An 18,735-nucleotide genomic window follows, 5' to 3' on the forward strand; every position below is an offset into this window, starting at 1 on the left:
TAATCTTAGACCTTCTTCTTTGCTTAATTTTGTTTCTTGAATTAATAGAATCTCTGTATCAAATAGTGTTAGATTACACTTCAATAAGAATTTCTTGCTAGGGGCATTTAGGCCCCTAGCATTCCATGTAGTGATTTTCATTATTCTTTGGGAAGGTTCTTCCCCTTCCCACCTTGTAGAATTTCTATAATCTTGGTTTGTTCCTTTGCCTATCCTGCTGCTTCCCTTAACTCTTTTAATGATTTTCATCCTTGTTTTTGTTTTTGTTTTCCATAGATGGGTCTCTTTAGACCTTCCTGATTCATAGCTATACCCAAATTTTCCAAATTTATTTGGTTGTTTTCCCTTTTTGCAATTTTGGATTCTTTTATAATCGGTTTGTCCTTTGCTAAGATTTCTTTGATAAGTTGGTTATTTATTTGGTCCTCTTCTATTTCTAGGTCTTGCGCTTCTTCCTCTAGTCTTTTTTCTTTTGTTCCATCCTCCCTATTAGTGCTTTCTACCATATATCCATAATCCTCCCATATTACCTCTTTTTGATTTTCCTGCTTTTCTTCTTATATGCTTATTTGCTTATCAATTTGTTCTGTTTCTAATGCAACTTTTTTTGTACCTGTCTCCCTCCTTGATTCCTTTGTTTCCTAGCTAAACATATCCTTTTCATTTCTTGGTGTCTACCAGAATTTATAACTCTTCTTTTTTTCTTTTTTCTAATAGTTATATTATTCCATTGGGCTAATTCTGCTGGCCGGATATATAGACACTATTCTTTTTTCTCTGTTGTTTGACCTTGTTCTTGATTTACTTCTTTCTCTAATTCAATTTCTCTAAAAATCCCTATTTCTGACTGGTTATTACAATTCTTCCTTTTTTTGTTCCGCTATTATCTTTTCTTCTATTGGTTTTAATTGTATATTGCCTCTGTTTGGTGCTTCCTCCTCTACATCTGTCTTCAAAATTTCTTTACCTTTGTATATTATATGATTAGCTTCTAGTATAATACATTGGTCTTCTAGATCATTCTGTAGTAGCAATATCTCATGAGTGAGCATCTTTAATTTTTTGACATCGATTTCCATCTCATCTATTGAGTCCTTCTTTGTTCTTCAGTCTTTACATTTTCTGAATTTTTCTAGTGAATGTTGATAATCTGTGTTTGTCATCCATCCATATTCTGCCTCTTCTTTTCTTACCAAATTCTCCTTTTGAGTCCCTTGGCCTATCTCTGTTTTCTCCATGTCTTTATTTCTTTCCTTCTTTGATATTCTTTTTGCCCTATTTTCCTCTATTTTTAAATCCTTTTTCCTACTTGCCCTTTGTATTTTCTTAATGTTATTTTTTTATATTAATGCTGTTAAAGTCTATTCCTATAATGTTATTAATTTCTCCTGTATATTTAGTAAAGGTTAGCTTGTATATTGATCTATTTGTTATTATTATTTTCTTTATGGAATTGCTTTGTTCAGTTTTTATTAAGAATCTTCTTTTGCTTGTTTTATATTTACTTGCTTCAAATCCAATTAGAGTTCCCAGAGATTGACCTATTCTTTTTATAATGTGCTTTTCATTTAATTTAGATGGTATGTTTTCACATTCCATCCATTTGATTGCCTGTTTATGGTTGTTTTAATTTTCATTGAAATTTGGTTGCCATGCTATAAAGTCTATGTGATGCCCTTTGTAAAAATAGTTTGATAATCCTAATAGTTCATTTATAGATTCTATATCATGACATTGCAGAAACCAATAATGCTTTGTATGGGATATTATGGTACTTACCTTTGCTTCACAGATTTTAGCTAGGTTCAGTTCTAGATTGATCCTTAAATTCGTTGGACCATTCCAATATACACAAATACAAATTCAACGCATTCTTTCCATTTTGCTTCACTGTATATGTAGCTGATGATTATGGTGTTGACATAGTCTCTTTTAGTTGAATTGCTTTGTTTATCTAGTGTCTTCCTTCACTAGGATTGCTTGATAGATTTTGCTTCTTTTGATGGGGTGGAATGTATGCCAAGAAGGATGATGTTTTGGCTTCCTTCTGAATTGATTTTCCTGGATGGTTTTTTAGTATGGAGACTTATGATTCCTGTTTTTCTACTGGAGCCCTAATTCGTGACAGGGAAGGGCTTAAGGGTATATTATTCAGCTCGAATAATAGGATGGGTTGATCTAATCGCTTATTGTGTTGTCTTTGCCTTAGCAAAGATTTTTGTTTTTCACCGCTAAATACTTGGTTTTTTCAAAGAAGACCTCTAGATTCTCCAGTCGTTGGTTTATACCTTTAAACCTTTTGTATGGTTTTGTATTCTATCTTTTGCCTTTTTGTCTAAACTTCTTTCTATTTACAATTGTCTTCCATTTATATTCATTTATGCTCTTTTGATTCTTTTGAATGTCAGCATTGCATTCTTTGTGAAGCCAAATTAGGGTTTCAAAGCCTTTTGACTTTTTTGGTGTCTTGCAAATTTGTTGATTTTCCTAGATCTTGGTGAGTACTTCAAGCTGATTTCTGACTTGGAGAATGTTGCCCCCTTTTGATTGGTATTGACTCAAGGGATAGGTTTGGTTTTAGACATGGTTGATTTTCTTGCTTTCCTCAAGTAATTCGCCATGTTCGTTGTTTTCACAGTTTTCATAGAGCAGAACATTTTTTTACATTGTCAATCAAATTTATCATAAGGCACAGAGAGGAAATGGAAGTACATTACACATCATTCCTTATATATGAATGTTTGAAGCACCTCAGTCAATAACATTTCCATGTTCTACAAATTGTTCACTCCAAAAATAGAAATAGAATATCAGTCAAATTCGGTTTTATATTTCTATTTATATATATTTTTTGATGAATAGTTGATCTTCGGCCTTGGGCCGTATGAACTCGCGGGATGATCCTGTATCTCCCGACCCCTCTTTTTTGAATATGTATCTTTAAAATTATAATTTAAAGGAAAGGTCTATTCATAAAAAAAAATCAATGGAAATATGTGATGAGTTTATTTTTGGAAAGCAATATAAGAAAATAATATTTTGTAGGGTTTAGAATGGCCTGGAGAATAAATGGCTCTAGGCACCTCATGGAAGCTCTGCAAGCCAGCTGAAAATGGCTATCCAGTTTTATTTAGACTCCTAGACTGCCCTTATTATTAGAGCCTATATGATAATTATAGTCATTCCCAACAGATCCTCATTTAAAATGCCACTTTTAAATATAAGTTCATGTGCTATAGTAAGTGTTATTTATGCTCTAAAAACTCTATTATGATCGAAGCACTATTTTCTTGTTGAAATCAACGGATGGATGACTATTATAACAATAAAACAAAAATCCTAGCTAATGATCAAAATAATTCCATCTTGGCCACTACTATAGGCATGCAAGATCCATCCATAATTTCATATTTCCTAACACAATAGAGAAGGAGTATGGGGTCTTACTACGATCTGAAAGACATGCAAAATAAATAGGATACCTCTCTTCTAGCCTCAAATAAGCATTTGGCTTCAATATGTTTCAATGCGCAGTTTGCAATCTCCTCCAATGGTTTTCCATGATCCAAATTCAAACATTTAACCTATAGAATATATTTTTTTATAAGCTAAGAGATATGTCTATGGTATGATGAGGAACCAATAGAAATTGATGTGGCCAGTTAGTACATTTAAAATGTGAATTTTTTTAACTCTTCAATTTAACATCAGCGACTCTTCACATTCTTCTATTACATTTTGATGCAAATGTTACATGTCAATCTAGCTATTCTTGTCTTCATCCTATGCTTAAGTGCATGGTCGCAATCACAATGATTAAACATTTTTATAAGATCATGCGTGGATTAAATTAGAGCGACAACTGGGGTAATGGAGTGTCATAACGCCATGTGCAAATTAAATTGGAGTGACAATTAAAGAGTCTGTGCACAACAAGTATAGAAGGCACATCAATTCTTTTTTCTTACACTGTTACATTTGTTGGCCTCCTATAGAGTCTGTTGCCATTGTAATGTTACGCCTCTCGACATAATTATCAAGCACGATTTATATGTTGGTACAGGGTTGTGATTAACGGGTGGGTGTCTTTTCACATGATATGGGTCAACCTGCCTCTTTTAATTATAAATTTTTTATTAATTTAATTTGCTTAGTTTATTACATTTCTTTAATAAGTATTATTTATAAATTTTGAATTGTCTATTTAATAGTTAATTAATATTACTTATTTGTTTAACATTATTCATTTAATAAATATTGTTCATATTATACAATTAATGTCTAACTATGAGACACACAAACATATGTATATACTTTTTCTTACTTATTATTACCGACGATCTAATATTGAATTTACTACTTCACTGTGATATTAGTTATGATTTGATATTATATTTTCTTATTAGAGAGGATATTACATCTTGATTATTAACTAATCTATTGTAATAAGTCTAGAACAAATTATAACCTTAATTTGTTTAACAATGACATTTAGAATATATTTTTGGTATGATTCCATCCACCTTGATTAATGCCTAACTCTATATTCTCTTATGCTTCCTAATTACAAAATATGGCCATTTCTAGTTATTTTAAGAATTAAATTATCAAACTGAATAGCTATAATTGCTTGTTTAAAAACAACTTTCAAGAAAATGTAATCATCATTAAAAAGTAGTAAACTTTTAACAAACTTTTAACTTCCAAGACTAGTCAAGAGTGCCTTCAAATCAAGAACATCCTTTCTCTTAACATCATCCATTTCACATCCATGGTCTTGGCATGACTCTTCCTAAAAATAACTACAAAGAAGTTTGGTTAAGATTGAAGGACATGCAATACTTCAACCCTAGCAAGACAAAGTTCCAAAGATGTTCTTTTATAATAACTTGACCTATCAAAAACATTGAAGAAATTTTTGAAGGAAATAGAACATATAGGATTAGAACTTTTAAAAGTAGATATCACAACTATAATTCTATTTAATTGAATAACAAGATCTAAATTAAATCTGTTTAAAAAAAATGAATTCGTGCAGACTAGCTAATCCATCAATTCCTCTACTCAATCCATTAATCTATTCCATCCATTAGTGTAGATAATCCATCCCCGATTATTTTTAGATGTGGCTATCCTCCCTACAAATTGCACCATTGACTAAATTTTTAAAAAATGAAAACACAATGATTTTTTTTGAAATTTTCAGCATTTGATCTTCATGATCTGTATATTTTGTAATCGAAAACAAAAAACTTTTTGAGAAAATTTCGCTGTGCTTTCGTGAATCTGAAAAATAATCATCTTTGACTTTTTTTTCTTTTTTTTTTTTGTCTTGTCTTTGGTGCATTCTGTCTAAAGATTAGCCAACGCCATTATTTTTATTTATAATTTTACTTGCTTTTAAATGAGTCCAACTATGGTAGTCTAAAAATACGGTATACTCTATAAGAATATGTAAGTAGTTTACTAAAACATAGAAAACTTTTTAAGTAAATAAACATTGTAGATTTATGACCTCTAGAGTCTATTGTGTTATTTTAGATCAAACAAGATATATAGTTTTTTAACACTTATAATCATAAACTGATACCCATCCAATTTCTTTGCATTTTTCTTTAATTTTAAAGAAAAAACATATAAAATTCTCCATTAAAAAAGAGTTTTTGAAGTCTACTAATTTCAATCAATCTGTTTTTAGGTCTACATGTGAGAATGGTAATATTGCCAGAAACACTAAACTGTTTTACAAACAGCACGTACATTCCCTTATGAAATTTGGACAAGAAGTACAAAAGAAGATCATCATTTAAGAAACTGAACATAATCCTTTATGAAATTTGAACAAGAAGTGCAAAAGAAGATCGTCATTTATGAATGAAACTGAACATAATCTCAAAGTGTATGAGATGAGTTCATTTATTCTTCTGGAGATTTCATTGATTCAATAGAAGAGGTGATCTCATTTCTAGACCCTCTTCATGATGATAACCATGGGCCAATGAGATAGACTTGGGTAAAATGCTAGAAAAATTGAAGTGAACCCTGGTCATAAATTTCATGCATAAACGCACTCTCACCATGAATCTGCCAAGCACAGATCTTCTAACTCTTCTGCCCAATCTAAGCCTCCTGACTCTCTTGGGTCTTGACCGATCTGCCCGCTCCATGATTTTCTCAATCCGTTTCTGGGCATTTTGGTGCCGCCTTTCTTCAATTGTTTCTTCAGAGGTGTTCATCTTTTCATATGAATAAATTTTGTTCCTGCCCGTCAATCTTAAGCTTCTTGCCCGATCTCCCAATCCCATTTTCTTCAATTCAAGAATTATGCAGTCTTGAACATCAAATTTATTTGGCGCATTGTGGAAGTTAATAAATGGTTTGATAGATCCAATATGCTTTGTTTATGTGAGGACAAATATGAGCGGCTGTATCGAGATAGCTAAAATCTTTTAGCAGAGCCTTTCTCATTGAAAATTATTGTTGTCTTGCTTGGAAATTGACAACATCCACATCATAGTTTTTGCTTTCTTTTTCAATTTAATTTCCTCGTTAAGCTTTGTTTTCCTCGCCGGGATCCATCAGTCGTGTCAAAGTTTTGGATTGGTAAAGAATATGACCTGTAAACTATGCATTTCAATTTCAATAATAAAAACAAGATACGCAAAGCACTGCCATATGTTTATTGTTAGTAGTTCGTTTTGTTGTGAATGGAGAGAGGAGGAGGTTACACAATAGAATAATAATATGAATTATTTCGCATTGCATCAAGATTATTGTTAATTTAATTAGCTCTAATGTAAAACAATTATTTTCAAATAATGAAAAAAAATGCATTTTCTTGGCAATTCAACAAGCCTAGCTGTAAATTGTTCTACTATACAAAAATGATAACAACTATTATTTCTGCACTTTCTTCAAGTCTTTGAATGGAGTAAAGCCAGAATTTTTGACCTCCAAAATTAACCATCGTGTTTATGTGCTAGTTTGAATATTTTGTGCAAGATTTCTGTAACGCCCCGCCAAGGGATCCAAAAGAATTAACCTAAAGTTTCACCAAGTTTGGTAGCACTTTTTTTTTTGAAACATGAAAATTAAATCATTCACATCAACACATAGTAGCGGAAGCAATAACATCATTCAACTGAAAACATACATAAACATACATAACATGTTACATTCCTTAAGGATCCCATGATGTTGAATCACATTTAAATTAACTAATACTAAGTCCATCAAATACCACATCCATATGAAAGAATAATTGAAAGTCCAATGTCCTTAAAACAATATACATCTGTTCCAAATGTCTCTTGGCAAATTAATTCTCAGAATGTTCAATCATCCACTGTACATATCATAGAGTATGAAAGGTTTAAAAGAATATACATATGTGAAAATAAAGTACATCGTCCTATTCTAATCCATGATGCAAGTGCAATAAAGTAAATGAAACCATATACCATACATGAAACATCCATCATCATAAAATATATAACATCTATCGTAAAAGATAACTATATATCATAAAACACAATTAACTAAGTGTGCAGTTCCTCGCAACCATCAATAGCATCATTAGACCATCGTGGGTCCTAGCCATCCCTCCGGGCATAACATCCCAAGTCACCGAAGAGATCATCAACATTATCATAGTAGGGATGTCACTCCTAAAACATCCTACAATATATGCAGAAAAAAATCTAACATGCTACAACATATGCATAAAGAAATCTAACATGCAAGAATAAAGCATAAGATGATCCTACAAGTAGATAACATCATCTATCACATGCTAATCATCATTATAAGGATACATGTCAATAAATAACATCCATCATAATGATCCAAGAAAAGAATGAAAGTAAATGCTTATAGAGATTGTTCTAGCCACGATGTCTCAAATAAATCTCAAATGGTAGGACTGAAAAAACACTACCACCCGACCGCGTGGGACCTAAATGGCCCACTCCCACCACGTTGAGGAGATAGTCTCAAGTCCCAAACAGGATATCAAATCACATAGCACAAGTACTCTCTAAGTTCAGGAATCCTAAAAGTATACTAACTCAAAAGTTCTAACATAGACCGACATCTATACCCAGAGGCACACAAGACACATAGGAAACCTACTATGTAAGTTGGAAAGTTTCATCGCACTAATCATGCTAGAGTTACCCTGGTAGTCTCTTAATAGACCCCAACCCCCTAGTGATCCCTATGTGGCCACTAGTATCCTCTCGTATTGACAAGGCATACTACAGAATGCAAGGTCGCAACCAAGTGTTCTCTCTACTCCCATCCTAGTCTGTACTAACACTCAAGGCATGGGCGAGAACATATAATTAACTCATATTACGTTCATTTAAGTCAGTATTTAGTGTAATATTTTCACTTATTAAACAACTTACACTGAGTTACCCTAGCAGCCACTTAGGGCCCTGACCCCCATTGCAAGCCACTTCCTGACACTACATGTAGATAACCTAACCTAAGCTCTTGAAATCATAGAATCACCTCAGTCCTATACAAGCAATTGGGAAGCATCATAAAGATAATCATAATATCATATCAGTTCTCTACGAGCAACTGAAAAGTATCAAATGATAAATCACAATATCCATTGGTTCTCAACGAGAAACCAAAATAATATTGATCAAAGACTTCCAAAATGGTCAAGTCAAACATGTCACAACATGACATCATCAAGATCAAGCAAACACTTTAGTCCCATCAAGGTGACTGGAAAGTAATCCAAATATAATTGATCGATAACTCAAAAGTGGTTAAGACAAGTATCTCACATACATATATCACAACTTACACAAGAAGACTGGAAGCAATAACAATCAGTAAACCACACACATCATAGAGCATGCCATCGCATTACCATGGTTGGGTTTAAAAAGATCGAGATCAAATAACATTAGCATGACATCACATCTCATAACCCCCCGAGCCTTTGGTAGACGTCCTATAACTGGTCAACAATCTAGTCAACTCAAAAATTCCAAAACAGATAGCATAAAGAAAACACAAAATGGAAGCACATGTTTTGGTTCGTTAAAATCTCATAGTTGAGTTAAGTATGGGGTTTTAGTTTTTCCATCTTAGAGTTAGACATCAAGTGAAGGAACATTGTCCGTTTTCCTTATAACTAACCCATGTATTAGTTTCAATAGGTTAAAGATTCCCCCCCCCCCCCCCCCCCCCCCAACTCATTTGAATCAATTTTCTAAAGTGTCCAAAGGATAAATTATATATACATATTTAGACAATAACCCCCGTCGTGTTTCAATAGGACACATTAAAAATCTAATATGAGCGATTACAAATTTTTCCTCATTACTATCTATCCTTCATCCTAAAACAAATTAAATTTAATTAAACAATTAAATTAAATTTATATTAATGCCAATAGTGGCATGTTGTGATGGTTACGTTGTTGCGTTGTTATCCTTGCCATCAAACTTCAAATCTCATGGGGATGAGGTCCCCCCTTTGTGGCCTCACTAGTTCATAGCTCTAGGTCAAAGCGTTTACCTCTCTTTAAAAAATAAATAAAAAATTAAATTTATATTAATAATCTAACAATTAAATTACTATGAGATAATTATTAAAAGTAAGAAAAACTATTAAAAAAATTTCATTAATAATATATATAATAATTATTAATTATTAATATTCAAATATATAATAATTAATATTTAAAAATTATTAATATTTAATAACAATAATCTTAATAACTTTATAATTAAAAATTGAATTATTAATAATCAATTTATAACATATATACATAATACATTAATTTAAAATAAAAAATAACAACACTATACATTACTTGTGATTTGCAAGCCCCTGTCGCGGGTACGTAGTACCCTGCAGTGACAGCAGGTATAGATTACCCCTGTCACCGTAGTACTTGCGACGACAGGTACTCTATGACCATACGCAGACAGGGTACGGGTTCGTCCCTCTCAAAAAAATTTAAATTTTATTTTTTTTATAAAACGTTTTTCCCCAAAATGTTTTCAGATTATATATATATTTTTTAAAATAATTTTATTTACAGAGACCCCGACCAAGTTTAAAACGTTTTCCACTGTAACATTTTTTAATATAAATTCTTTTATTCATAGTTTAAATCATGAAATCTGCACAACCAAATTTATTTTAAAAGAATATATATATATATATATATATATATATATATATATATATATATATATATATATATATATATATATATATATATATATATATATATATATATATATATATATATATATATATATATATATATATATATATATATATATATATCAAGACCAAGATCAAATTTGATGTATGAATACAACGTATCCTCCTTTTATTAAAATTTATCTATTTATTCCTTTTGAGAAGATTTATCCATAACATTTAAACCCTATCCCAATAAATTTCTCAAATCTACTAAGAGAGCTATATGCATGTTGTGGTTTTCTTTTCTATACTAAATTAAATATTCACAACAGGAATGTATACAACTGAAAACATTCATCTCAAGAATTCCTTAGAAAGTATTCAGAAGACGCAAAGAAGACGGGAAGTAAAAAGGAGTGAAATAGTATATGCGAAAATCACGAGTGTCTACTTGGACACTAATGTTAATTCCCTACTCAGAATCTATAGAAAAGTCCCTTCCTTCTCCAACGTTCGCGGATCCACCAAAAATGCACACTGAGCTACTAGGAGTGCCTGAATATAAGGACCTCTCAGGAAGCACCTAGAATGTCTCTAGAAACAACCAGAAGATAAGATAAGCGTTGACAACTAAGCACAAGCCTTTTCCAACCTTCTAGATGAGTCACAAGGTTATAGACACCATGTGTTTAATTTGTGTGCTAACTCTTGTGTTGTAGACACACGTGCATAAAAAAGGTGCGCATACTCTTAGGTAGACTTATGACTTTTATTTTAATTCTCTTTTTAAAATTTTTAAATTTTTTTTCTTATTTAATTTTTAAAATTTAATTATTTAATTTAATTAGTTTCCCCATTTAATTAAATAAAACTAAAATATCAAAATATCATATTAATTTTCTATTAAATTAAATTATTAATTAAATCTTTTAATTTAGACTTAATTAATAGAAAATTCACTAAAGACCTCCAAAGTAAAATACAAAAACCCATCATAGAACAATCCATACAAAATCAGTCTAAGGGGTTAAAATCATGAATTATGTCATCCAACGCATTCATAAGGTAAAACAACTTAGATACTTGTCCTACTTTTCTAGGACAAATGGTTTAAGGGTTTAGGATTTAGACTTGAGCATTTATCTCCCCTCTCTTATCATTGAGATAATGTGATAGGGTATACTCATCCTGGCAATTTAGGGAAGTCGATACCCAATACCTGCAACCTGCATAAAGACCATGCATGTACATACATAATATATATGCTAAGCTAAACATGCAATAGTAGGAAGTGGTGCATTGTGTAGATCCCAACTAGCAGGTGACTACAACTCCCTTCCTTAACCACATCAGAAATGCCATACATAAAGAAAACAAACACACACATCATAAACATGCAGTATGGGGTAAGTATCCATAAGACAACACATATAATAATCCATCTAGCTAAACATCATCAATAATTGAGGATAATGTAATAATCATCATGCATACATGAAATGTAGAGTCCAAGTAATCTCATCATATATCAAGTGAATCTGAAACACAATATTTGATAATCTCAAAACAATGCTACTAACCATCAAACATAAAATTGGCCTAAAAGAGTTCGACAATGATAACAACAATGTAACTAGGAAAATGTAAACTAGGGCAGGAACTACATCCACCCCCCCTAGGATTAGGCTTACTCCTGGAAGCCTACAAACAAGTAGGGATATCAATCCTATAATCTAGATGCATCCTCCCATGTAGCTGAAGAGTCATCAGTAGGGTCCCATTGGACCCTTACTTGCTCTATGGTTCGATCCTTGAGGGTTAACTTCCACTACTCTAGAATACAAACTTGCTCCAAAGCCAGCTGCCCGTCCTCTACCTGCAATGCATTCCAATCAAGAACATGTACTACATCATGGATACACTGCCTAAGTACTGAAACATGGAAAACATCAAGAATGCGAGCTAGATTGGGTGGTAAAGCAAGGCGATAAGAAACTGGGCCAATCCTCTCAAGAATCTCTAATGGTCCCACAAAACGAGGTGCTAGTTTTGAACCCTTTCCATAATGGATAGGACTCTTCCGTGGATGCACTCTCAAGAATACCTTGTCTCCCATAGCAAACTACTTATTTGTCCTATGTGCATCAACATACTTTTTTTGCCTATCCTATGCCATAGTCAAGTGCTCACGAATATGCACTACTTGTTGCTTCAAATCAAAAAGCATCTTAGGACCCAATAGGATGCGATCCTCAAGACTATCCCAACTCAAAGGTGTATGACAAGGACGTCCATATAAAGCTTGGAATGGTGCCATGCCAATAGAACTGTGATACCCATTGTTGTAAGCAAACTCCACTAAGTAAAGATAGTCCTCCCAATGTGTCTGCCTATCCATACATACATCCTTAACATATCTTCCAGAACCTAATTCACTCTCTCTATTTGACCATCTGTCTCTGGGTGATATTCCAAATTGAAATTCAACTATGCTCCAAGCTCATACTACAACAATATCTAGAATGTAGAATTGAATATAGGATCCCTATCTAGAATGATCTTTCGGGGAATACCATGCAGTCTCATGATGTCACACATGAAGGCATTAGCTACAGATGCTGTAGTATAGGAAGACCTGATCAGTGAAAAATGTGCCACCTTAGTCAACCGATCAATGGTGACCATGATAGCATCATGACGACGAGCAGTCATAGGTAATCCTACTATGAAGTCCATAGAGATGATGTCACACTTCCATGAAGGAATGAGATTTGGTTGCAAGAGTCCTGCCAGATGTTGGTGTTCTACCTTGACTCTCTGAAACTCAAGACACCTAGCCACATAATCAACAATGTCGCGCTTCATCCTGGACCAATAGAATAAATGTTGCAAGTCTGCATGGATCTTCTTGACACTTGGATGTGCTGAGTAAGGTGCACGATGGGCCTTTGCTAGGATCAAGGTGTGAAGCTCATCCAGTAGCGGTACATAAATCCTTCCTGAATGTCTCAAAAGGCCATCTAACTCTAGGACATAGCCTGAAAACTTACCCTCCAAAGGTCTCCTTGAATCTATCTCTCTACACACCTCCTAGTACCAATAATCTATAAGAAGTGCCTAAAGAATCTGACTCCTCAAATCAACACTAAGAGTCATAGATGATATCACATGTCTCTTGCGACTCAAAGCATCTGCCACCACATTCTCCTTCCCTTGAATGTGCTTTACCTTGAAGTCATACTCACATAAAAATTCCATCCATTGCCTTTGGTGAGCATTTAGGTTAGGTTGAGTGAAAATGTACTAAAGACTACGATGATCACTATGTAGTTCAAATCTGTGCCCTAATAAGAAATGTCTCCATCTCATCAAAGCATGAACTACTGTTGCTAACTCAAGATCATGTGTAGGATAGTTTAGCTCGTGATTGTTGAGCTTGCGTGATTCATATGTAATCACCTGTCCATTCTGCATCAAAATCGCTCCAATCCCCTCAAGGGAAGCATCTGTACACACCATGAAATCACCTTCTAGATTAGGTACTGCTAAGATCAGTGCACTGGTCAAAAGCTCCTTGAGCTTCTGAAATGCTTCCTCACATTTCTTCGTCCATATAAACTTCTTTCCTTTCCTCTGAAGGGAAGTGATAAGATGCACTATTCTGGAGAAGTTTTGGACGAATCTACGATAATAACCAGCTAGACCCATGAAACTATGAATCTCTAACACAGTAGTAGGTGTAGGCCAATCTACTATTGCTTGGATCTTCACAGGGTCTACAGAGATGCCCTCACCTAATATGACATGCCCTAAATGCTGTATCTTTGATTGAAAGAATTCACACTTCACCGCATTGGCATAAAGCTAATTATCTCTCAAGCACTGTAAAACCAATCACAGATGCTCCTTATGCTCCTTATGAGACTTAGAATATATCAATATATCATCAAGGAACAAAAGTACAAATCTGTTAAGATAAGATCAGAATACCCCATTCATTAAGTTCATGAAAATTGATGGAGCATTTGTCAACCCGAAAGGTACCACTGTGAACTCATAGTGCCCATAGCAAGTTTGGAAGGCGGTCTTGTGAATGTCAGCTTCCTTTATGTGAAGCTGATGGTATCCTGACTTAAGGTCAATCTTGGAGAACATTGTAGCTCCCTTGATCTGATCAAATAAATCATCAATCCTTGGTAGAGGATACCTGTTCTTTATTGTTACCTTGTTCAGTTTTTTGTAATCAATACAAAGGCACAAAGAACCATCTTTCTTTTTCACAAAGAGCACTAGAGCTCCCCATGGTGATACACTAGGTTGGATACTCACCTTGGCCAAAAGTTCCTCTAGTTGAAGACGCAACTCACCCAATTCTCGTGTGGTCATATGGTAAGGAGCTCTAGAGATAGGCTATGCTCCTAGAGTGAGGTCAATAATGAAATCAATATCTCTCTTTGGGGGCATGCCCAAAATCTCACTTAGAAAAATATCTACATACTCTTGTAAAATAGGATGATCCAAAGTCTTTCTCACAGGATCTTCCTCATCTAGCTCATTTACCATAACAACAAATATCTGACATCCCTTACGAAAGCTCTGCTGGAATTGCAGAGCAAAAATCATTCATAGAGATATAGGTCTCGGTATTTGAATAATCTTCACATCCTTCCCTTGGTCATCTTGACACATAATAGTCTTCTTCCTGCAGTCTATGCTAGCTCTACGAGAGCCAAGCCAATCCATACCTAAGATCACATTATAGGAGCCAAGAGGTATAACTCGAAGGTCAACTGCAGTATCAAATTCTCCTATGCTAAGCCTACACTTATGAACTACGAAATCTGTGGAGACCTTAGTGCCTGAGGCTAGTTCCACTTGTCACCAATGATCTTGCTTAACCGCTTCTAGCTTAGACTTAGCGAATAGAGATGGAGAAACAAAAGAATATGTAACACCTGAATCAAATAGCACAGAGAGAGGTGTACCTGAAATAGCTCCTGTAGTCTCAACCACTATCCCCTGATGGTCTGCTAGATGGTGATCTAGCGTTGCAAACACTTTATGAGTTCTACCTACATCTCCGACTGTGGGCTCAGATGCTGCTAGCCTAGGACTTGAATACTGAGGTGCTTGTTGTGGAAAGTGAGCTGCAAAGTGTCCAACTTGCCCACATGTAAAGCATCCTGTACTCCTGTGAGATCCTCTCCCTATAGGTGGTGCATTCGACTGTTGGTGGCTATCCCTACTAGCAAAATATTGACTACTTTGTGTAGGCTAAAAGTGATGATTCCATTTATTGCACCGAGCATTGCGATTGTTCTTGGAGTTAGAACCTTTGCCACCACCTTGAGCCTGAGGGTACAATCCCTTCTGCTGGTGTGTCTGTTGAGGTTGTTGTTAATATTGTTTCCCCTTAGGAAAAGGAGGCTTCCTATTTCCACTTGAGTTGTGGTTGCCCTTAGATCTTGATGCTGTAGGCGCTCCCACAAAACCTCCCTGTCCAAGGTTGACACTTTGTTCTACAAGGATGGCTCGTCATACTGCATCCTTGAGGGTTTTAGGCTCAAATACCTTAACACCCCCAATTATACAATTGTTCAAACCTCTAATGAAGTGTTGTGTTAACTGAGTTGGGTTGTCACTGAATCTCGAAAAGGACATGAGCTCGTAGAATTTGTGCTCATACTCTGCTATAGTCATAGAGTACTATCTGAGGTTATGGAACTCATCCACTCTGTGCTACTTCCATTCCTCTGGTAGGAATTGTTCACGAAAGCTCTCCAAGAATAGCTTCCAAGTGACACTGTTCATATCTATGCCCAACTTCTTTTCCTCAATTGTCCACCAAGTGGCCCCAAAGTTCTCTAGGTTGCTAATAACAAATCTCGCTTTAACATTACTGTCAAAGTCCTGCATGACAAAAATCCTATCAAGGGCAATAAGCCATTGTTCAGCCACATATCCAAAACCCTGCCCGTTAAAGGGCTTGACCTTGGATCTCGAAAGGTCCTTCATCTGAGCAGATACAATGGATCTATGTCGATCCCTCTGAGGACTCCTAGACCTAAATCTATGCTCATGTTCTGCCTGATGTGGTCTATGCTGATCATGAACAGGAGGTAGGTGATCAAGAATGGTTCGCATCATCTATCTCAAAACAACCTCCTTAGACTTAGCATGGTCCCCTCTAAGGTTCTATTCCTATTGCTCACTAACATGCTCTCTCCTACTCTCTTCCTAAGTAGGCCCTCTACGAACAGACTCATGGATATTGATAGCCCTACCATGTCCACGACCTCTACCATGGCCTCTACCACAGCCTCTAACAGAAGACCTCATCCCAGATACCATCCTACAACAATATCCAAGATACAAAATACTATTACAACCGTAATGCATGCTACTGAAAAGTATATATATATATATATATATAAAGACACATATTTTGCAAAATAGACTAAGTTCAATTTTAGTTTTGCCTGTGTTTAGGTTTAAGTAAAATTTTAAGTTTTGAAAACTAAGTGTTGAAGTATGAAACATATGTAAGTAACAATTTAAGTTGTGTTTTAGTTCACTTAGTTTTTAGGTTTCAGATACACATGATAGTTCAAAGTCCTTGTTTTGTTCAACTAGTTAACAACTAGTGGTGTTCTAATATACCTAGAGCTCCCAATGTAGAAACTCAGGCTCTGATAATTTCTATCTAGCTCATCAAAAGAAGAAACAAAAAGTATTAGCAACTGAAATCAGAAGAATAAGTACTCTATAAATTGTTGACCAACGTTAGGGGAAGTTTTATTTTTGAGAGTTGATGAATATTGATTGGAGGCATTCAATATTAGAATTAGTTTGAATGAAGAAAGGCCCGAGAAAGTAGGATGTTTGAGAAGAGCATATGGGGAAGGGGAATTGTCCACCTGAGTTGACTATAAGAAGTGCTAATGTACAATTGAATCAAGATCAATAGACATTTTCTTTTAATACATCTTTTGCGAAGGAAAGAAAAATTAACTATTGCAAATTACGTAATTGAAAAGCTAAGCTTCTTAAAGAGAAATCATAATCTCTTCTTAGTAGTTTTAAAACACTGAATAGGTAGCATACAGGGGAGATAACAGATACAACAAATAGTTGGCGGGTAATTTTTGTATGGTTGGTCCTCTACATTGCCTCAACTCCACCAAATAAATTCATGTTAAAATAATTAAGGGCGAGCTGAAAAGTGAACTGAAGACTCCCTTATAGAAGTAATGAACATGGAGAGTTAAATTCGTGTACAGCAGGAAAAGTCCATTTTGGTGATTATAAGGGTAGTACTAGCCCTGATCTATTGGAAAATTGATTATTGTATAACTTATCTAGAGGCCTTGTGGGATTTTAGCCATGCAAGAAGTTGATAACATTAAGCCTAGCTATAAACTTGGTAACATATTTTGTGAATAACATGCATCTTCTTAGTCCACAATCTGCAAATTTAGTGACAAACTTCCTAGGTACTTCATTCTATTCCTTTTTGGAGGATTTCTTGTTAGAAACCATAATTCAATTATTCTTGAAACCCTAGTCTCCCCTATTTTTGTCACATATGTCTCTATTGACAGTCCTAGAATAATTGAGTCACTGAGAAAGATTTATTTTATAGGGTTTCAACTACCCTCTACTAGACAATTGATTGGTAAATTATTTGGCTTTAATGTTTACATCTAAAAATAAAGATCCAAATTTATCTAATGAAAACAATTAGTCAAAAATAATGAATAGAAATTATAATACCTAAAATATAAAAGAGTTGATAGATGACAAAGTAGAGATGACAAATAAAAACAAGCTATTATTATGAAGTTTTCCTCATCCTTCTACAATTCATTTATGATTCTGATAATGAAATGATTGTCTAGGTATGTATGAAATTTAAGATCTCCTTATATGACCCACATAAATTAAAGATTCAATGCATTATAAGAATACTAAAATAAAATTATTTTTATTAATTTATCTTTAAATAAAAGAATATTATTTTCTTTAAAACAACTTAAATTTGAGAGTTTGTGATTTCAACCCCATTTCTAAAAGAAAAAAAGATACTATAATTTAGAACAACTAAGCCATCTTTAAATAAAAGGATAAAAGATAATTAGATAAAGGAATCTATTGTAGATTAAAAACCCAACACGATCTTGATAGAGCACATTAAATTCAACTTGGTATGGATGTTATCATTCAATGAACATTAATTTCATCATTGAACATTATAAATGTTAACTTGGTATGAAAATTTGTCTAATCCAAGAATTCAAAATAGTGAATTATAACAATTCAATAGAATTAATTTATGACACATCTTTCTTTCTCTTAGCTTGGTAATATGAACCATTATAATAATTAAAGGCTTCGCAATGTCAAACATTTAAATTTTATTTTAAAATCATAAAATTATATTTCAACAAAATTTAACAGCTTCTAATGTGTCTTGAGAAAATTATAATGCAATGTATGACTAACAGCTGTGAACAACTATGCTCATCAATAATATTTTCCTGTATTATTTGGTATAAT

The sequence above is a fragment of the Cupressus sempervirens genome, chromosome 6, assembly GCF_028749045.1.
Source record: "Cupressus sempervirens isolate cs-2001-9-10 chromosome 6, ASM2874904v1, whole genome shotgun sequence".
Lineage (NCBI taxonomy): Eukaryota > Viridiplantae > Streptophyta > Pinopsida > Cupressales > Cupressaceae > Cupressus > Cupressus sempervirens.